Source organism: Arvicanthis niloticus, chromosome 30 (genome assembly GCF_011762505.2).
Source record: "Arvicanthis niloticus isolate mArvNil1 chromosome 30, mArvNil1.pat.X, whole genome shotgun sequence".
NCBI lineage: Eukaryota > Metazoa > Chordata > Mammalia > Rodentia > Muridae > Arvicanthis > Arvicanthis niloticus.
Genome location: NC_133438.1, coordinates 18,553,147 through 18,575,284, shown reverse-complemented (window position 1 = coordinate 18,575,284; position 22,138 = coordinate 18,553,147). Strand labels below are relative to the sequence as shown.

Sequence of the window (22,138 nt, the reverse complement as noted above, 5' to 3'; positions counted from 1 at the left end):
CAGTTGAGGGAATACTACCCTTCTGTAGACTTTAGGAGACCATGGCTGCCATTAGCCATTGTGGAGTTTTAAAAGGATATTGCCATCATTTACGATAACTTATATGGAAGGGGGCTTTGTGATGGTTCTGATGGAAAAACAAGCAATGTACACATGATCTCCCAATGGCCTCACTAACTCCACAGGATTGTGGAGAAAGCTGGTCCTACTATTTCTATATTAGCAATTCATATGTGTGCCTCTGAGTGCCTGGCTCAAGCCAAAGAAACACATTGTAGGGGCTCGAGGTTGAAAAGCAGCCCTTGCTTTGCACAATACACAGACAGGAAGACCTGACAATACAGTTTTCTACTGTGACTGACTCTTATGTTCTCTAGCTTACATGCAGACAATCCCAATCCAAGACAAGCAACCAAGACACCATTCAAATGCCCCCGCTAGAAGACACTGTCATGGCCACCGTTTGGTGGAGTTTTGTTGGGCTTCAAAACTGTAAAACAATCATTCTTACTCATGAGTCTTTGGGGCAGGAATGAGGCAAGCCTCAAAAGAATTCCTCATCTCTGCTCCATGTGATATCAGCCGGCAAGCTTAACTGTAGATGAAGAAGCTAAGACGGCTCCACTTATATCTGTCCGTTGGTTCTGTCTGTTAGTTGGGGCAACAAATTTCTCTTTTATGTGGATTCCCACTGCATGTTCTTTCCCTCTGTCACTGTCACTCCCTCTTGGTCAGTTCCTCCTCCTCCTCCTCCTCCTCCTCCTCCTCCTCCTCCTCCTCCTCCTCTTCCTCCTCCTCTTCCTCCTCCTCCTCCTCCTCCTCTTCCTCCTCCTCCTCCTCCTTCTTCTTCTCTCTCTCTCTCTCTCTCTCTCTCTCTCTCTCTCTCTCTCTTTCTCTCTCTCTTCAATAGGTTCTCATTACAAAGCTCTGTCTCTCCTGGATCTCATTATGTAGACCAGGATTGCTGTGAATTTATGAGATCCATCTGCTTTTGCCACCTGAGTGCGGGACTTTTCCACCACACTACCAGAATCTTCTCTCAAGCAGCCTGTCCAGTTTTCAGCTGCAGTGATAACCTCTATAGGTTTTTCCATCAGAACCATCACAAAGCCCCCTTCCATATAAGTTATCGTAAATGATGGCAATATCCTTTTAAAACTCCACAATGGCTAATGGCAGCCCCAGGACCCCGTGCTACATCAGACACTAGTTCCCCCAGGCCCAGTGCCGCTCTACTCACAAAGGCCAGCCTAGATGTTGGTAAACTAACAAATAGTGAAAATAATGAAATTTTACATAATGGAATAGTACTCATCTCTCAAGGAAAGTAAAATGAAGTTTGCGGATAAAGGAATGAAACTGGAAAATAATCTTTCTGAGTGAGCTAACCCAGACTCCAAAAGACAAATGCTGCGTGTCCTTTTGAGCCCCTGCGTGTTAGCTTTGAGCCTTTAGATGTCTGTGTTTAAATTGGAGTCCTCATAGAGGTCAGGAAGCTTGTAAAGACAAATGGGGGGGGGGTTCAACAGAGGGGGAGAACACAGGTGGTATGAAGGGGATGGGAAATAATAGAGCTGGGAGGCTGAGGCTGGTGTGGGAGGGAGGGCCAGGGAGAGGTAGGAGCACAGGAGAGCTAACTAACACTGAAGACCTTTGAAGTGCTCACAAGAAAATGTACTACTGTTGAAGTAATTATTTAAAATGGTGTTTTCGTGGGCCAACGATCTAAGCTGCGGTGGCTCCGTCTGGCTCAGCCGCCATGTTCCGTGGCCAGAGGCCATGTGTGCGCTGCAGCTAGAAACGGCCAGCCAGAAACACCAGCCCTGCCACCCATGAGACGCCAGCATGGGAGATGGCTCTGCCAATCTTCCACGCTGTCTCCGAAAGGCTGGGCAGTGCCCAGATCATCCCGCCATCCATGCGGGCCCAGTAAGAAAATGAGACTCTAATGCTTAATGATTAATCAAGGGCTTTATATGTTTGGTAATGCTCAATAATAATATGCCCATACAAAGAGAGTTGTTTCCCAATTAGCTAACCTAAATATAAGCCGTTACCCATGGTGGGAGATTAGGGATGGTGGGAGGGAATGGGGTGTGGTTTTGACCAAAAGATTATTATATGGATACCTGAAATTCCCAAGACCAGCTTGGTCTCTCTCTCTCTCTCTCTCTCTCTCTCTCTCTCTCTCTCTCTCTCTCTCTCACACACACACACACACACACACAGAGGTAATAATTTTTAATGACACCAAATCATTTCTTCAAGCTAAGTCTTTGGCTCCCATGTAAAAATACTTATGGATACAATTATCTTATTAATAGCCTTTAAAGGTGGCATAGGGCAGGGTACAATGGCACTTGCCCATATTTCCAACTTGTAAAAAATGGAGGCAACCTTTTACAATAAGACTCCATGGCCAGCGTGAGCTACTGTCTCCATTAGCTTTCTGTGGCTGTGATAAAGCACACCAAGACCAAAAGAAATACAGAGAGGAAATAACTTTTTCTGCTTATACTTTTACATCACAGTCTATCAATGAAGGAAGTTGGGTAAAAACCTGGAGGCAGGACCTGAAGCAGAAGCCATGTAGGAGTGATGCTTGGTTCTCATGTGTGATCAAACAGGCCAATCTGTTGGGGGCATTTCTCAATTGAGATTCCCCCTCCCAAGATGACTCTAGCTCTTGTCAAGAAAACCATAAAACTATCAAGAAAAGCTAACCTAAGAGCTTAATACCTTGTCTCAGCATCTCCTCCTCAAAAACAAACAAACAAAAAAGACTCACAGAGTGCAGCAGCGAATGTTATGTGAGAACCTTTTTTTATAATAACTATTATATTTTATTACTTATACATGTGTTCATTTTACAAGTTTGCATTGGTATTTTAAACATTATTCGTCTGTAGTTGACACCCCAAGAAGAGTGTCTTGTTTTTGTTTTTCGAGACAGGGTTTCTCAGAATAGCCCTGGCTGTCCTGGAACTCACTCTGTAGACCAGGCTGGCCTCAAACTTAGAAATCCACCTGCCTCTGCCTCCCAAGTGCTGGGATTAAAGGCGTGTGCCACCACTGCCCTGCTTAAAAAGAGCATCAATTGTCCTATTGTTGGGAGCTGACTTTAAGCAGAAAGTGGCTATCAGCTTTGCAGCCATCTTGAGCCATATACCCTGATAGAGACTCGTTTTTCAACAGCCTACAACAGCTGAGCACACTCTGACAAACATCTTGTTTATCCCACATAGCTTGTTTTGCTGTTTAGTAACCCCAGCTGCATGGTGCACGTGGTAAAATGTCTTCACCTGTGTTCTCCTGCTTGTGCTTATAAATACCCAGGATTTCCTTTTAATAGAGAGAATAGGAGAAGTCAATGAGAGAATAGGGGAAATAAAGGAGTAACCAGACTTGACTACACACTCTGGTTTGTCTCCATTCTTCGAATCTCTTGCCCCTCCACTCCCCACTCTCTGTCTCTTGACCAGAGCACTTAGCCCCAAAGCGTGGGGCAGTGTGGACAGCAACATAGTAGCCCCAAAGCGTGGGTCAGTGTGGCCCTCAACATCCTATCATTTCTGGTCTTATTTTTTTTTTTTTGAGGCAGGCTTTCCCTCTAGTCCTTTTGTGTTTTGCCTTAGGCTCCTTGTCTGAAAGCCTCTCTCATCCTTTAGTGTCTCCCCCACAACCCCGGCACTGTACCAGGGATATAAGTAAGCACCTGTGTTACTATACCTGGCTGCTACCTGGATGTTGGCATCTGATTTCAGGTCCTCATCAAGCCACCTCTGCAGCTTTGTGGATCAAAGTTTTGTGGGCCCCAAACTTACATGTTGAGCTCAGGTTCAATATTGTGGTATTAACCTGCAGTTTTAGCTACATGTGGTAGGAATATCACTTGAGCCCAGGAATTCTAGGTCGATGTTGTCAACACAATGAATGTCTGTCTCAACAAATAAAAATGGAAACAACTTATATGTATTATTCTTAATGTGGAATCAAAATTACAGATATTTAGTTTCAAGGTCTTGGAAAGTACTGGATCTTAAAGTTTGTTTTATGGAAGCTGTTTCTGGCCTAGGTCTTAATTCTTTCCCTGAGGGTCCTATGTTGAACGGCTTGGTCCTCAGTGATGATACTGTGGGGAGGTGGGAACTTTTTCATGTGGGACCTAGTTGGAGGAAGTTAGGTCACTGGGTGTATATCAGTGGAGGGTATATTAAGACCTCAGTCTCTCAATTTTTGCTTTTCAGATTCCATAAGGTAATTTGCTCCATGTGCTCCCTGCCATGAGGCCTGGCCACCCACCCAATGTAAAGGCCTGGGTGGCCATGAACAGAAACCTATGGCACCATGAGCAAAATCTAAGTTATCTGTCTCAGGTATTTCCTTATAGCAACAGAAAAGGAACACTAATTATTCCAAGCCTTCTTTATGCCAGAAATGTATGTGATCAGGATTCTAGTATGCATTACACACCTTATCAAACTTTCCTTGTGTACTTAGCATCTGGGTCTGCAGTCAACTAAGTCAACTCAAGTTCCTGACACAGAACAAATGTTAGCTATTATCGCAGTAATTTTATGTTTTACAAAGATAATTTTCACAAGTAATTTATCTCCCCAACTCTCTTTTTCTTTTTGACATAGGTACCCTTTTCATAGTTATTGTGGGGACCAACTGATAACATACCTGAATGTGTGGCATTACCTGGGAAGTATTATCCACACGCAAGGCATTGCCACTGAGGGTTAATTTGATCCTGTTAATTTTACGATGTTTAGGAAAGAAATTGGCAGAGGTGAATCATTAAAAATTTTATTAGAGGTGGAAACAAATGACTAGAGGAACATGGGGGGAGGGGTAAGGGGTGGGGAGTAGCGAGCGCAGATGCTGGAGGCAGTGGGCTGCCACTCTGACAGTTTGACATGCAATGCTCAGAAAAGATGCAATAAGTAGAAGAGATTAAGGTCTAATTGTACAAAAGACACGGGAAAACTCTATCTGCACGCGTGTGCAAAACTTTCCACGATTTGACCTGATAGATATTAGATACTGCCTTATCCCGTTATACTTTGCAACCTAGGTTCTCAATCCTCTGCCTGGAGAAATCCTGACTCTAAACTGAGCATCAAAGCTCCTCTCCTCCACGGGGTTTACATCTCTCCTGCCTCTCCCACAGGAAGAATAAATGGATCCTTTTCAAGCCTTTCCTGTGAAAGCACTTCTTTCACTGCAGACCGAGGGGGCACCCAGCTTTCCTTATTCGGTTTCCTGGACCTGCTCTACTGTCTACCACGAAATAGGCACCCAGTGAAGGTTTGGTCAGTGAAAGCTCTCCCAAGAAAGAACTTTAGAAGTTGAGAGGGCATTTAAGGCCAGGATTCTCAGAAAGAACGCCTCGCACTTGTGCACTGGCTGTCATTATCTCCAGGGTCGTTCCGAGGGCGAAACGCGCCCCTGCGGCGGGGCACTGGGTCCGGGAGCCGCGGGAACCCCTCGGGAAGGCCCCCCACCCACGCCAGCCGGCGCCGGGGGCGTGGCTTTGGTCATGGGCGTGGCCTGCCCGCGGTGATGGGGGGGGTTTCCGCGCCCGGGGCGTGCCGAGCGGGGGGATGTGGGGCGGGGCTTCCGCCAGGAGGGGGCGGGGCTTGCGCGGAGAGCTCTCTGACGGCCCCAGCCAGGGAATTTCAATTTGAAACCCGGCGGAGGGTGGAGGTGGAGGCGGCGGCGCGAAGGACCGGCGTCTGAGGCTGGATCGGGACGCGTCCCCGGGGCGAGCGAGCGCGAGAGGGGCGGTGTCTGGGTAAGGAGGCGAGCAAGCCGCGGGGTGGCGGGCGGTGTCCCGACACGCTGCAGGCGGGAAGCCGACCCCGGCAGGAAGCTTGGACGGCCATCCCGGGCGGGGGAGGGGGCGGCTGCGGGCCCTTCTCGCTCCCTCCCCGCCGAGGACCGCGGCGCTGTCCCGGGGCTCACGCGCCGGGGCCCTGCCAAGGCGTGCGGCTCCATCCGGGGTGCGGGGTGCGGGGGGCTCGCCGCGCCCTCTCTCCCGGGGGTCGCCGGACACGGGCCCGCGGCGCGCGTGGGCTCTGTGGGAGTCGGGGAGGGAGGGCGCCGCGCCAGCCAGCCCCCCCCTCGCGCCGTGGGTCGGGCCCACGCGAGCGACCCTCCGTCCCCCGTCGCCGGCTGTGCGGTCTGGCGCTGCGGGCACGCTCGCACGGTTTCTGCTGCGAGCCTCCTTCCAGCCCGAACACCAGGCCGTCCGACCCGATGGCTTCCCTTTCTCGGGCTCTGGCAGCTGAGAGGTGGGAACAGTTTTGGTGAGTTTCAGGGCAGAGGCTACGGGGAGGAAATAACGGAGTCGGTGGCGTTGAGGTTGGCATCCCGGGATCCCCCGTCCTCCAACCCAGACGTCTTCGGTGGACGGTAGTCATTAAGTGTCCCCAGACGCCAGCCTCAGGCGGGGCCAAGTTTTATTTATTTATTTGGGGTGAAGTTAGAAGAGCGCCCCCTTTCCCCAGTGTGTTACTTTGGGGAGTGGTCTCCGTGGAGCCTTCCTTACAAAATGAGGAAGCCCTTCAGGAAATCTGCCACCTGAACAGCTGTACCTGATTTTTAAGGTCCCTGGGAGAGTGATAGGCAAGGTGGCACCTAGTGGAGTTGTGCATATATTTCCTCCTTATCGAATCAAGATTCTCTCTGTTTCTTGAACTTTGTTGCATGTGAAACGTGGGGTGTGCAGGGCATACTGTGATTAGCTAAAAAAAACAAAACTGAAACGGTCTCAGTTTTCTCCACTCATTTTTTCTTCAGTCCTTTCTTTTTTTTGTGTGTGGGAGTACATTATCTCTGTATTCTTTATTGCCTTATAACGCTGCATTGACAACATTTTAGTCTACTCTGTCAGACATTCCCGTGGGTTTGAGGGAAACTTGATCTGTTTCTTGGCTGTGGGAGATGGGGTTTAGAATTCTCAGTATTTGTACAGGTTTTCCTGTGCTGTTCAGTTTGTTTGCAGGCCCCTGCTATGAGAAATCTCTGGTTTGCTGTTGCAGCCATTGGTGGGCTGCCTTGCAATGTTATTCTGGATCTTGGTAAGTGCCAGCAGCCCTCTCAGGAGGCTGCTAGTTTGACATAACTTTTAAAGAGAGAGGCTGTGTCACTTGTTGGGGCTTTAATTTCTATAATTTGGTTTGGGACCCACCATCAAACCTCAGAGGTCTTTGTGGCCTTTGGAGAACTGGAGGAGTTGGAGCAGTGGCGTGAAGTTTGCCCAATTTAATCCTATTCTGTCTTCTTCAAGTCTGGGGCAGAATTTTCACTGAAGTCAGCAGTGGTCTTGCTTGCAAACTGCCTGTTGAGAACAAGAGGCTGCTCATTAATAGGAAAGGAGAGTTTCTCTCTTTTAAAACAATCCCCTTTAAGAAAGACCTAGTCCTAACAGTTCTTAGTCATTTACCTCTAGTAGAAAGAAGTAGGGCACTCTGTGCAAGAAAAAAAAAGTGTGGATGGATTGAGCTATCAACCCTCTTGAAGTCTAATTAGAGGGGGTTGTTAAAAAGAATCAGAAGCAATGCCGTTATTGAGTACCACGCAATAGACTTTCAGTGACTTGTTTGGTACTTTGTGTAAGAAGTGTAAACTGCTTTAGGCTGTTTTACAATAACTGATTATCGATCTTTAAAATCCAGATTTTTAGGTTCATTTAGAAAGACGCCCATTTGGAGCTTTCTGGGAAGAATCTGAATGGATGCTCACCACCCACCCCAAAATAGCCGCAGACAGAAAAATAAGGAACCTCAGAAGTTTGCAATACCTGGAGATGTGGCTTTAGGACATTTTGTTTGTGTAACATTTCTTGTTAGGTGTGAGTCTGGAAGACATGGCCCCATCTTTAGATTTGTGAGGACTCAGAGCCGTCTAGCTCATCTGACCTGGTTGGTGAGCCTTGTGTCTTCTGCCTTTTAATGTAATGTTCTTGTGGCTTACTCCTTCCAAATTACTAGTTCTAAAGAATTGAGTTTAGAAAACCTAACCAGTGACCAGAATGTAAAAAATAGACGTTTAAAAAATTAGAACCATATCCATGTGGGCTACCCAACCACACTCTTTCAACTAAAAATAGTTACGATGAGAAAGCAGTCCTCAACTATTTATTGGTAAAATTTCTATGTAACTAGCAATTCTGTGTAGTTATGCTTAACATTTAGTTCTGCTCTGAATTGTCACCCCCATAATGCTGTGGCTAGTGACCTGCATAAGCTGTATCTTTGCCATATTATTTAGGAATGTGGGGCTCATATTTTACATAGTGGGAGGTTTGATTTTTTTTTTTCTTGTTTGTTTCTGTTTCCACAGTAAAACATGGGCTTTTTCTTTACTTGACTGAGATAGCTGTGGGTAGAAATTCTTGACAAATATGAATTGCTAGTTGTTGTTGGTTTTTTTTTTTTTTTTTTTTTTTTTAAATAAGGCAGCAGAAGTTTCTAGAGATCAATCCCACCAAGTAACATGTTGCTTTCCGAGATATTTATTGGAGGAGACAAAGGAAATGTTCCCATCTTTTCCACTTCATCTTTATTTAGAAACATTTGCTTTTATGTATGTATGTATGTATGTATGTATGTATGTATTTATTTAGCTTTTTGTTTTGTTGTTTTCTTTCCAGATTAGAGTTGCTGTACCTAACCACTGGGTACTCTCACAGACTTAAAAGCCTCAAGTAAATGTTTATTCTGGCTTCCATTGTCAGCAAGTACTAGCCAAATCCTAATTTACTGCTCTTTTATAGAACCTTGGAATCTCGGGGCTGAACTTTTAAGACTCAACAGATCTGCTCTTAGCTCTGTTCCTTTCCCCCTTCCCACACAAACATTTCTAGCTTCTTTGGAAGATCTGAATAAATAGGGGGTTTGTATATGATTTCTTCACAGATTGTAGACAGAGCATCCTTTGGAAGTACCATGTTTTAGCATGAACCAATAACTTGATATTCATAAGATTTCTATTATTTGTCTCTCCGGGCAGTGTCCCAAACTAAAATCTGAGATTGAATGACTGCTGTGTGTCATAAATTATAGGACGTGGCCACCACAGCACCTACAGGTAGTGTAGTTGCTGAGAAGTCACAAGTAAACTAGAGAGGAAATAAGAAAACTATCTCTAATACAGCTTGAAAAACCTGACGGTTCTAACTGAGGGTAGTTTTTCTATAAAGTACATGTATTTTATATGAGATAGAAGGGAATACACACACAACACATTTTACATATATCTGATAGATGGGGAATCTACACACACAACACATTTTACATATGTCTGATAGATGGGGAATCGTAGTAGAAAATTCATTCATTGAACATTTTTTGCATATTTTTAAAGGTTTACTTCTATATGTGTGATTATGTTGCCCACACAGACCAAAAGAGGGTGCTGGTTCTGTTGGAACTGGAGTTACAGTAAGCCCTGTGGGTGATGGAAATCAAACCTGGATTCCCTGTAAGAGCAGCAACTGCTTTTAACTGCTGAGCAATCTTTCCAACCTTCTTGAATATACTTTTAATGCCTTTAATCCCAACACTTGGGAGGCAGAGACCAGCAGATTTCTGTGAGTTCAAGGTCAGCATGGTCTATGTTGTGAATTCCAGGACAGCCAGGGCCATGTAGAAAGGCCCTGTCTCAAAACAAAACAAAGCAAACAAATAAACAACAACAATAACAACAAAAAACAAAACCAAAAAAAACCCAACCAACCAACCAACCAATCAACCAAAATTCCAAAAACCCCAAAACCAAACAAAACCAACGAAACAAACAAACAAAAAAATCCTTAATACCAAAACAACAACAAAGCCCAGGGTCTCATACAGTTTAGAATGGTGTTGGTCCTGCTATGTGGCTAAGGTTGGCTTTGAACTTCTGCCCCTCTTGTGTGCAGTTGCTAGGATTCCAGTTGTGTGCCTTGAAACTTTAGTCAACTTTATAGCGGTTGGTTATAGCTCGTGTAGAAACAGCATGTAAATGATAAAGAGGACTTGCCTTACAACAACTGCTGGACATAGTTCCTGCTTGTTCTTAGGATTGGGTTTGGGGTCAGTGTGGGGGTTTGGATGGGTGTTTCTCACATCTAGGATGGAAAATCATCTATACACTGGTTCCTGGTTTGAGGAATAGCTTTTACTATAACTAGAATTTTTGTAAACGATGTTTTCTGAGTTTTCTTTTTTAAAATGTCATCTCAGATGCCAAGTCAGATCTTTATAGGCCCTCAGTGACTTAATATGCTTCTGGTTTTTCCCCCTCAAATGGGCCTTGAGTTAACAGCTCAGTGCTGTTAAGTATGCTTTGTTCAGATAACTGACCCCCCCTTCCCCCCCCCCCCCCCCCCCCCCCCCCCGCATTTTAGCATGTTTTTATTTATCACCCTCTAAGGTGAACTAAAAAATGGCATCTAGGTTCCTCTACTATCCAGGCATGTGTTTCAGAGTTAGGATCTGGATGAACTTTGGAGCTGACCCCACAGGGCTTCACAGCGGGGCCAGGTTCACCCATTGCTTCAGAGTCACCATCTTTGACAGTGTGTCCGCGTCTCAGTAGTGTGAAGGTTCAGATGGGATCTGTATTTGCTACTGTTCTTTGTTTGTTTCCCCTCCCATTCTCCACAGAGGCTACTTTTTAAGAATGCAAACGCTCACACACCCACAACTTACACTCTGGAGAGACTTGGTCAGAAGTGCTCACACAGTTTCAACTCTTGGCCTGAGGATTGGGAACTTAGTGAGAATGTGTTGCTTGGGGTATACCTCAGGCTGTGGTAAGAGAGTGCTTCTGTTTGTGTTTGAGTGAGTGCGGGAAAGGTTGAGAGGTAAGGGGCAACACAGAGAGACAAAATAGGAATATGAGCTTATTTGGGATCAGAGGTTTCAAATTGCTGATCTAACTCAGCACTTATTTTTTTAAGTAATAATTACTGTTGTATGAGACAAGTTTTTGTGTAGACAAGGCTGACCTTGAATGCAGTATGTGGTGGAGGAGGACCTTGGGCATCCATTTATGTGGTGCTGGGGACTGACCCACGGCACACACTGGACATCTGAACTGCATCCTGGACCTAGTTCTTAGATGTTGGTGACTAGGAAGTCAGAGTCTTTAGAGATCTGTCCTCTTACCTCTTTCTGTTGTGTGGCTGCACTTTGCCACTGTTGTTTCCTCCTCCCTTGCCTGGCTGTGCTGTTTCCATTCCACTGGATTCTTTAGTTGAGCGCCGTGTGCTGTGGTCAAGGTGAAACCAAGTTCTGGTATACAGTCTGAGCCATTTGTATTGTTACCTGTGAGTTTAACGAGTGCTTCTGTTTCCTCACAAGTCTCTTGTAGAGCTGTGACTAGAGAAGGCTACTAACATGCCACGCTGGGTGGTGTTGGGTAGGCTGTCATCCTGCCAGGGACTTTGGGCAAAATATTTCACAAAGCCATTTCTTTAATGGTGTGTGAGAAAAATCATACCTATTTCATAGAGTGATCTGAGAATTAAATGAGCCAGTGTTTATAAAATGCTTCACGTAGTGCCTGGCATCTGTGAGAGTTGTTTGTTCGGCTATGAAAAGAGCTAGTGTGTTGCTTGTGGTAAGCACATTTTCTGCAGTCGTCAGGAACCAGTTATCTCTGTGGAAGCAGAGTCTGATATGGGGCTGGGATTTTTTATGCTTTGAATGCCTTTTAAAAACTATTTTTAGTATAGTATCTTTAGAATTTTTAAACTTTTACAAAACTTTTAACTTACTCTTGCCCATTTTTTTCTTTTTTAAATAATGCACAAAGTACCATGTATGTGGTGAAGCTCTTAGGATCTAGTTTCAACAGTACGGGGAGAATGTCGTCTTTTTGTGGTGTTGCTAGAGGTGATGGATCCTAAGTCTTAAGTGTGCATATGCTGTCTCACAACTTCTTTTCTCTATAGTTGAAGTAAGGTTGTTGAAATAAGGCTCGTATTAAGTGGGTGTTTACTGGTTGGTTAAACTCTGGCGAATGACACACTAAAATGTAAGCTTTATAGTTCCAGTACCTTGTATTATGTGTGAAATAAACCTCCAGTGTAGTGTTTAATTTTAAACTATCTGCCAGTATTATCTGTATTTCTGAAACCAGAAATCTAATATAAATACTTTTATTTTGTGTAGGAAACTTAGAGGACAGAGGTAATACTGGTTTCATTCTCCTCTACTGGAAAGACCATCAGCCAGACAGAGCTTGCATTATTTTTTATGATAACTCTTTTGACTCAGTTCCCCCGTTTTCTTTTCATGTTACCTCTAGAGCATTGGTTTTCAACCTTCCCAATGCTGTGACCACTTAACACAGTTTCTCATGTTGTGGTGACCCCCAACCATACAATTATTTTTTTTTGCTATTTCATAACTGTAAATTTGCTACTATTATGTATCGTAATGTAAATATCTGATATACAGGCTCTGGGGATCTCTACCCACAGGCTAAGAAACTCTTCTCTAGACCACTTCATTTTCATCGTATGAACCAACTACTGGATTTATTCTCCATTTATTAAACAGCGATTGAACTGACAACAGGTGAGCTATGTGACCTTACAGTGAGCATTGCTTACAGTAGGGCTTTCCTTCCTGTTGGGCCTCTCCCTCTGTGAGGTGTTACTTTTGGGTCACCATCAGGGTCATGCCTGATCAATGTCCACTGTGCAGTAAGCCCCCAGTAATGACGTATGGAATCGTTCACTTTCTGGGTTGGTTCTAGATTTCCTCATTCACTGCTAAACAATTTGCTTCACTCTCTGAAGCTTAGTTTTAGACTTCCATATCCTACACTGTACCTGATTTATATTAGCTGGCTTTGTAAAGTGATGTTTTTCATTTCATTGTTTCTGTTTCATTTTGCACCAGCCCATCAGTTCAGACAGTAAAGCAGTCTGTAAAACAGTTTTCCATGTGGTCTTAGGAATTGCAGTGTTTGGGAGAAAAGAGAGGAAGTGGAGGCTTATACGGCAAGCAGTGCTGATTTACCTTCGCATGCTGAGAAAGAACTGGTCACATAACTTAAAAAGGCCAATGAAGGTAGTGTGTCTACAATGAATGTAGAAATGTGTACAAAACAAGTCTGACCACCTCTTGCATCTCTGGACACAGTGAACTAATTATCTGCTTATTTGGTCATTTTGGTCATTACCAGATGTCACAGTCAAAGACCGGAGCAACCAAAGTTCTCATTTTGAGGCAGCAGCTTGATATGGGGTTAAGTCCTGTTTTCTATATCTTCTATATGTTTAAAAACAACTTTTTTTGAGACAAGGTCTCATGTATCCCAGGCTCACCATGTAGACTAGGATGAGCCTCTGTTTTTCCTGCTTCCGCCTCTCAAGCCTTGAGAATACAGGGCTTCATAAGCCACCAGCCTGATTTATGTGGGCCTCATGAACTCTGCCTGTTGTGCTTCAGTTCCAGCCCTTGAAAAACTTCAGTGTTGTTTTAATTGTGATTTTTATTTCATTTTCAGTTTTAGATGATGATACACTTTCATAATGCTAATTGTAATATCATCATTATACTGTTTCTTAAAGCGACCACGTCGTCTGTCAGCATTAAAGTCTTGATTCCCATTTTTTTCTTTTTTAAATTGGTTTACATTTAAGTGCATGTCTGTGTGTGTGCATGCATGCTAGTATGTGCACGGTGCTTGTGGGTGTCTTTGGAGGCCAGAAGATGTAAACACCCCTTGGAGCTGGAGTTCAGGCGATTGTGTACTGTATAATATAGTCTCTGTGATCCAAACTGAGGTGCTGTGTAAGAGGGTGGACGTTTTCCTAACTGCTGAGCTATCTCTTTGGCACAGTGCTCTTTGATGTTCTTAAGTGCCAATTGTTTAAGTGGGAGGCTTTGAGACAGGCTCACTGTGTGGCCCACATAGGCTTCAGATTCCCTTTGTAGTTCAGTCTGGTCTCACATTCTTTTATGTAGCCCAAGGTGGCCTTGAACTTGTGATCTTCCAGCTTCCCAAGTCAGCTTTGAGATTATAGGAATATACCCAACTAGTTAAGTGTCAATTTAATCAATGTCATTTTAAAAACATTTTTCATGTGTATGAATGTTTTACCTGCATGTACCTCATGTGTTCCTGGTCCTTGTGGCGGAGGATCCCCTGGAACTAGAGTCACTAGGAGTGACCCACTGTGGGTACTGGGAATGGAACCTGGGTTCTCTGCATGAGTAGCAAGTGCTCTGAACCGTTAATCTTTCTAGTCTTTCAAGTGTTAATTTTTGAAAAAAATTTTCTTTGTATGAAGATGCAGTTAAGATTTGTACATGCAGGGGGCTGGAGAGATGGCTCAGTGGTTAAGAGCACTGACTGCACTTCCAGAGGTCCTGAGTTCAAATCCCAGCAACCACATGGTGGCTCACAACCATCTGTAATGAGATCTGATGCCCTCTTCTGGTGTGTCTGAAACAGCTACAGCGTACTCATATATAATAAATAAATAAATTAAAAAAAAAAAAGATTGGTACGTGTAGGTAGTCTTTATGGCCTTTAAGATTTAGTTATCTCGTTATTTCTTATTTCTCCTTTCAGTGTATTTTGTTGAAGAAACATAATTGATTGTCCTGTGTGCTAAGCACAGTGTGAATTTTCCTCTTTTTATCCGTGTGGTCTAGTTAACCTATTCCTGTCCCTGTATTCTCTTTGATCTGTAGTTAGATCTATAAAAACGACCCAGTTCCCACTCTTTTTTATTTCTGTGAGATTATTTCATAGGTGTAGGCTTTTATTCAATACCTTTTATTGATTTTTGTTTTTCCTTTATATATTTTGTGTGTGGGTTTATGCTTATGTATGTAGGCTTGCACATACCATGGAGCACTGTGGAGGTTAGAGGACAGCTCATGGGACTTAAGCCTTGCTGGTTTTAGGGTTGAACCCAGACCCTCAGGCTAGGTTGCCAGCGCCTTTACCCCTGAGCCATATTCCTGGTATGAGTCCCTCAATCTTCTGATGCTGTCACAGCACGGGTGGGTTCATTCAGTCTTAGGGGCTGCCTTTTTTCTATGTGTACATAATCAAGGGGAGACTCAGCCATAGTCAATAATAGCGTCTTAGAAAAGAGAGAGAAGCAAGCCCCAGAAAACCAGACCGAAAAGGAAGAAGACTGGACTGTATACATGTTAGTGTAGTATGCAGCTCACTTTAAAGATGCATGTCAGGGTTGACTCACTCATGGCGCCCAGTGGACATGTTGGCTGAATGTTAGTGTTGTCCACTGGGGCCAGTAGTTCTGTAGGTTATTTGATGCTGCGCTGAAGAACTGGACCTCATTTGGGGGTTGTTGGCATCTTCAGCATCTGGCTTTTGTAGGAGATAGGCTTGCTTTCCTGGCTGGCTTTGCGCCCCCACATTTCTTTTCTGCCGTGTGGTCTTGAAGCACGGAGTAACAAGGATCCCATGACTGAGCAGTGCTTTGGGTTGTGTGAGTCTTACTTATATTGTGATTGAAGCAGGGCCACATGGTCTCCAGGTGCCCCACAGAGCTAACCTCCTACTCAAGTGGAGAATGGCCTCCTGCCTTTCATGCAGTGCTCCTCATCTGCTTTCCAACATCAGCAAAACACGCCAGAGTATAAAAGCATAGAAATAAAGTGTGGCTTGCTCCCTTTCCCAACCAGCTTTTTCCTTCATGTGGTTTTACACTTTGCTATTTAATTTACAGTGGAAATGGTACTCCCTAGAGTACTTTGGCATGATTTAGAATGCCAGGCATGCTGTAGGGATACAAGGGGAACAGTGGGCAGGCCAGTGCCCAAACAACTGTCAGCTCCCTAGTGGCCGCTACTTTCAATATTTCTGGTTTTGTTTTTTGGTGTGTTTGGTCTCTAAGAAACACAACTATCTTGTTTCTTGACTTGAAGAAAATAATGAAGTAGTTTTCATTTTATCATTTATTAAAGTCTTTTGTATTTCATAGGGGGACAGGACCTGCTGGGCGTCAAGAACTTGGCTCCACAGACACTTCACAGCCACTGGCTCGTTTCCTCTGCTCATGTACTTTTGTGCATCAACAGTTGTTTCAGTTGATGGTTCATTTTGGAAACTCTCAGCAGCCTATGCAGTCTTGCCGATGTCTGTCCACTCCAGTTTCTAGTACATATGAATGATGCAGCTACTTATTTTACATTTTGATTAGTGTTACCTCGTTTTAGTCTCTTCTCGTAAGACTCATACTCTCTTCTTTTTCATTCTTTAACTTAGAAAGATGAGCCGTGTGAAGTGCTTTGTTTATGCCTGTAAACAACTTTTCAAAGTCTTTTATATTTTATCCTGAAGATGATTTTGCTTTTGTCTCATCAGGCTGGTGTTCTTGGTTTAGTTCAGCTGCATTGGAAGCTCTAAAATTACTGCAGTTAAGTGTGTGTCTCTCTGCCACACAGTTAAGTGTGTGTGTGTGTGTGTGTGTGTGTGTGTGTGTGCATAAGTGTGCAGGTCTACTTATATTCACATGGAAGCAGAGCTCAGCCTTAGGTGTTCCCAGTTGTTGTCCACTTTGTGGACGGGGTCTCTCTCTGTCCTGAGCTTGCACATTTGACTGACCAGGGAGCTGCAGGGATCCAGCTGTCTCCCTGTACTGGGACAGTAAATAGGTGTCACCTCATGTAGGTTTTGTGTGAGTCAAGCATACATACTCAGACTTGCACAGCAAGTCTCCTCACTGCTCCTCCTCCATCCTTCTGGGCCCTCTGTCATCCTCGGCTTTATTTCTAGAACCTCTCTATAGATAACTGTACTTTGGGAATATCTATCCATCTTTTTTCCCCCTGGGTTCTTTGTTTCCTGTCCATTGTATTTGTTTCTTGATTTAACTCTGATTTCACATGAACTCAGCAGTTCAGGAAATTACCAGCGGGAGGTCAGTTTCTTCAGACTCAGGTATATGTTAAGATAGGCTGCCATTTTCAGTTGATGGCTTGTACAGTTTGGCTTGTATCACATTCCGAGTTAGTGATTAACTTTCCCTCAAAGCTTGAGGTCATACTTTGCAGCCCATGTCTGCATTTAGCTTTTTGTCAAGCCTTAGGCCCCCGATGGACCTGGAACCTGCAGGCCTGTGCTAGGGACTTCAGCCCTCAGGTTTTTTTGGGTCTGCCAAGGCATGGAGCCAGGCTGCAACTTCTGTTCGGAAGTCAGGTGCTTTCCATTCCTTCAGTTTCATCTGCATATCTCTTCTCTGCCTTCTGTAGCTCAGGCTCCTGAGATTAAAGGTGTGTGCTGTCCAACCCCTAGCATCCTCTCGTTTGTAATCTTGTTTTCTTCCTGTTAGTTTACTAAGGAAAGAGTAGAAATTAACCTATGTTCAATTGTCTGGATTAGGGTTTTATGTTGATTAAAAATAAAATTCAGAGGATTACTGTGATATTCAGTGTGTACTTATTGCAGCCATAATAAACCTATTTCGTTTTCTATTCCATTTACTGACGTAAATTAGTTGTAAAAGTACAAAGAAAAATCAGATTAACAAGTCAGTATTTACAGTGGGCGACTGATGCTTGGACAGAACAGCTCTTCCGTGGAACAGGCCAGGAAACTCATTGTCGCATCTCACAGACAGACACACTTCCTGTGCATTGTTGCATCTCACAGACACACTTCCTGTGCTTGTTCCAAGATTGGTTTAGTATAAGATAAAAAATTAGCTATCTTAGGTAAATTTAAAAAAACACAGTGGCCACAGATTTGGTGAATATGTACCTTTCAGAAATAAGAGTCTTATTTTAGAATAGTAAATTCTTAATTTGTCTGCCTTTAAACTGATACATAGTACCATATATAAATTTGGGGGTTATTATTATTATTTGGGGATTAGAACAACCTTATTGTCAAGTGAAAATCTTCATTGCTAGGTAAGGTGTAAGGAGTTTTATGGAATGTGAATATGGATGTTAAGGGTTTATGTGAGTGGATTTGAAGAAGTTGAGACATAAAAGGGATTGTGTAAAGCCTGGCATAGGGGTATGGCTGAGCTGTCTAGGAAGGGCTAATAGCTGTAAGTGTGTGGTTTATGTTAACTTGCCCAGTGCGTTTCAGAAGTTGATAAATGCAGACACTATGTTTTTCTATGAGAAGATAGTTCAGGTTCTAAATAGTACAGTGTCTCCCTGAAATGTAGTAGTGACTGAAATGTTGCATAGACTCTTTTTAACCCTTTGATTGACTGCATATGCAGATGTACAGTTGTTTCTAACTCTTACTTTATTTCTATTACCTAGCCTAACTTGGAAGAGGATACACATTTTAAAGTGATCTAGAGACAGACATTAAGTAGTTAATACAGGATTTGGAAAAATTATAACATGGGTGCACAAATTTGTACAAATTACTAAAGTTAAAACAAAAGACAGGGTATGGAGACACATGCCTATAATTCGAGATGGAGGCAGAATTCAAGGTTATTTTCTGCTTCATAGTATGTTCTAAGTTAGCTTTGGCTATAGGAGATCCCGTTTCAAATAAAAACAAAACGTGGAACTGGAGAGATGGTTTAGAGGTTAAGAGCACTGGCTACTTTCCAGAGGACCCAGGTTCGATCCCAGCTGCCCAGATGGCAGCTTACAGATGTCTGTAACTCCGGATTTAGAGGGTCTGACAGCTTCATGCAGACATACACATGGGCAAAATATCAACACTCATAAATTTAAAACACACACACACACACACACACACACACACACACACACACACAAACCCCATCAAAACCAAACCCTTTAAAGAGTTCCACTGGGTAGGTTCCAAGGAAGATTTCTTTAGCCGTGCTATTTTATACAGTCCCCCTTTCCCTTGGTAACATATAAAGCTATGTACTGACTGACAGACTTCTCTTTCCCTTCTCTTCTTCCTACAGGCTCTCCCTGGGAGCCCAGATCTTCTGGGCTCAGCCTTCTTAGTGCTGGGATTATGTGTATGCCCAGCATGCTTCTTTAATTAAAAATATCTATATCTATATATCTGTTAATTTTAAAGTTAATTTTTTTCCAACAGAAATCTCTAGAACATTTTCTCATTCTACTTTGAAGATTATTTTTTTAAAGTTCCGTTCAGTAGAAAGGCAAGCCAGGAAGACGTTAAATGGAAGGCTCTCAGCAGTTCAGCAATGGCAGCCAGCCTGGCCAGGCTCCTGTGCTCGGTGGTTCCTTCTCCATTCCATTCCTTTGCAGCTAATAAAGCAGCTAATTGGAGTTTTCTTGGAGACCCCGGAAGCCTGCCAAGTTTTGTAGCTAAAGGGATGTCCTGTAGCTGTTATATATTTGTACCTTGAGCCCTGAAGGTAGACAGGCCGAGTCTTCCAAAAATAGCTCAATAAATGTGTCAAGGTTTTGAAATACTACTGAAAAAACAAGGAAGTCTGGTACTGTGGGGTTATTGGAAAATGATGCCAAATGCTTTCAGAAGTGTTTGCAAAGAAAATGTGGCCCTGGCAGTATCTAGACAGTGTGCATAGTCAGCGGAGGCTTGGGAGGCTATATTTGTTATGATAATCCTTTGTGTCTTCTCGGTACTCTCTGCTTCATTGCGCTGCCGTAGAAAGAAAGCAGCTAACAACATCTTCCTGGAGACATTTCCTTTAATTCACTTCTCTTAATGAAGACAAACACTTTCTCCCTCCATAAAATAAATAAAAATTTTATGTAGGAACTTAGAATGTCAAGTAATGATTTGAGTCTGTCTAAAGCAGAAATCAAGATTACCTTCTCTGCCCTTGCAGCCAGAATTCTCTCTGGATCATAGCCATTAAAATTAACATCAGTAAAGCTTGTGACTTAATTTTTCTAATGCCAAGCATGTCTGTTTTAAATTAGGCGCATATGGGAATGTGAAAACACTGGTTTCTCTCTCAGGGCCCCCACCTTAACACTGGAAGCAGGACGAGGTCTGTGGAGGGCATTTCGTAACTTCTGCAGCCCTGGAAAGGACTGGACTGGTGTGTTTGCTGTGCATGTGCAGCGCATGTGCGGTGGCTGCAGGATGCCAGCTCACTTTCATCTTGGTGCTGTGAGCATATGTTAAAAGACTGTAGGGTGGATTCTAGACCGGTCAATTGCTCTGTGCAATGTGCTGGACGGCAGCAGAAGATGGGTTGTTTTAAAGGACTCTTCTTTGTATATGTGTATGTAATTTATTGAAGCCATATTTGTGTGTGTGTGTGTGTGTGTGTGTGTGTATGTGTGTATCTGTTGCTCTTTAGTTTGGAAGTAGTTCCTGCCATACCATTATCAGAAAACAGAAGTCTTTCTACTGAAACAGACCTGTCATGCAGGCTGGGCTGTAGCTGAGGCTGCTTTGAACCCCTTGTTCTGTTTTGCCTTTGTTTCTCCAGTGCTGAGATTTAAGACCTGAGCCAACATGGCCTCCCGTGCTTCCCTTTGTACTTCGTTTGCAGAGTTTGCAGGATGGCCATCAGTAGAACAGTAGTGAAGCGTCACATGCCCACGTGGCGTCAGCGTGTAGTAGTGCTGTGCTGGAAGGCACTTCTCTATACCTTGTCTCGCCTCCTTGATGCTCACTGCAGCCCACCCAGAAGATTGAAGCAAATCTTAAACAGCATATAATTTCCTGTGTGAATAATGTGGGAGCCCCGTTATGTGCTACATGGTGTCTGAGTTTCGTGTTTATAACTGATTCGTTCTTGAGTAAGTTGTTCATTTATAACACACTTAGTTGTCATGTGTTTGAAATAAATATCTGGGTATTTGTCACTGAAAGCAGATTTGTGTGACTTTAGCGTTGCGTGTGTTCTGTGTGCTTTAGTCAGTGCCAGCAATGAAACAGACTATAGAGGTAAGCTGTGGCAGCAGGATTCTGAATGACGGCTGAGTCAGAGCAGAAGAGATGTAATTGTAGTGTATTGATCTTTGAGACAGGGTCTCAGTGTAGCTCTGGCTGGCCTGGAAGTTACTGTGTAGATTAGGCTAACCTCAGACTCTCAGAGATCCTCTTGCTTCTGCCTCCTAAGTGTTGGGATCAAGAGTGTGCCACCATACCTGGCAGTTAGTATGTTTTTAAGTAATGTTTATGTATATGCCTCCAACTTGAGTTCATTTGAGATTTTTTTTTTTCCTTTCCTTTTTCTTCCATTTTTCTCCTCTGTCCTTTGATGTTCTGTGGTGTTTTTTTTTTTTGTTTTTTTTTTGTTTTTTTTTTTTTTTTTGTGAGAACTAAAAGAAGTGAGATGCTTTTATTTCTGTTGGCTAAGTTGTTACGCCTCTGTTTGATTGGCAGCATGGGGAGTAGTATATGACTTAAAACATTGACTGTGCTCTGGGCTTAGAGACAGGCAATCCTGGCAGGCCAGCCTCAGCTGAGTCTCTGGTACTGCAGTGCTTTCCTTACCTAATCCGTGTGATTTTTATATTGGAAATAGTTTACACTTTAAGTTACATGTAATTACAATCTCTTAGAAAAGGCGTCGGATTATAAAGAGTTGATAATACATGCCGTTCTTGATATTTCCTAAGCGCCTGGCATTGAACTTTGACTTAGGTTTACTGTCAAGTCCTGAGAGTAGCTCAGTTTGGTAGAAACTGATTTTTGTAGGAGTAATCCTACAGTTGAGGCCCTTCAGGTTTCTGGAACTTACTTCAATGAATAGAATAACATTTTGTTCTAGAGTCTTCTGTTCTAAGCGCGGTCCTGTATATCAGTAAGAATATGGAAGTCCTTCAGACCTGGACTGCTTTATTGCATTTGGAATAATTTGTTTATGAGAAGACAGTTTCATTGAACAACTTGGAAACAGTTGCTGACATTGTGCTCCAGTTTTGAGACTGGTCTGAATTATGGCTGGGCAGGAGCTCTGGAAGCCTGTGGAGAGTTGTTGGTGACCAGTAGTGTCACGTTTGCATCTATCTCTTCTGGAGGAAGGGTCTTAATGTGTAGCTTAGGCTGGCCTTGCACTCATAATTCTGCCTCAGCTCATAAATGCTGGGATTACAAGCATCCAGCATCTACCTTTAAAATAGATTTTTTTTTAAAGGTTCGCATACAAGGTAATGCATTTCATTGTGTCCTTTCTTGTCAATGTATAATTATACATTTCTTATTCTCACTCTCTTCCTCTTCCGTCTTAGAAAATAATTAGCTC

The 22,138-nt window shown here is 43.4% G+C and overlaps 1 protein-coding gene across 21 annotated transcripts in view; it reads left to right on the top strand.

Annotated features, from left to right (window-relative positions):
- Positions 1-5,641: 5,641 nt before the first annotated feature.
- Epb41l2 (erythrocyte membrane protein band 4.1 like 2) overlaps positions 5,642-22,138 on the top strand; it is a 180,391-nt gene continuing 163,894 nt past the window's right edge. For 19 of the 21 annotated variants that reach the window (XM_076928012.1, XM_076928011.1, XM_076928010.1 and 16 more), the window contains exon 1: positions 5,642-5,800. The gene's annotated coding sequence lies outside the window, so the exon portion shown is untranslated. Of the gene's footprint in view, positions 5,801-6,025; positions 6,315-7,068; positions 7,089-22,138 lie in introns of those variants that run through there. The other 2 variants (XM_076927992.1, XM_076927993.1) reach the window with 2 other exon arrangements.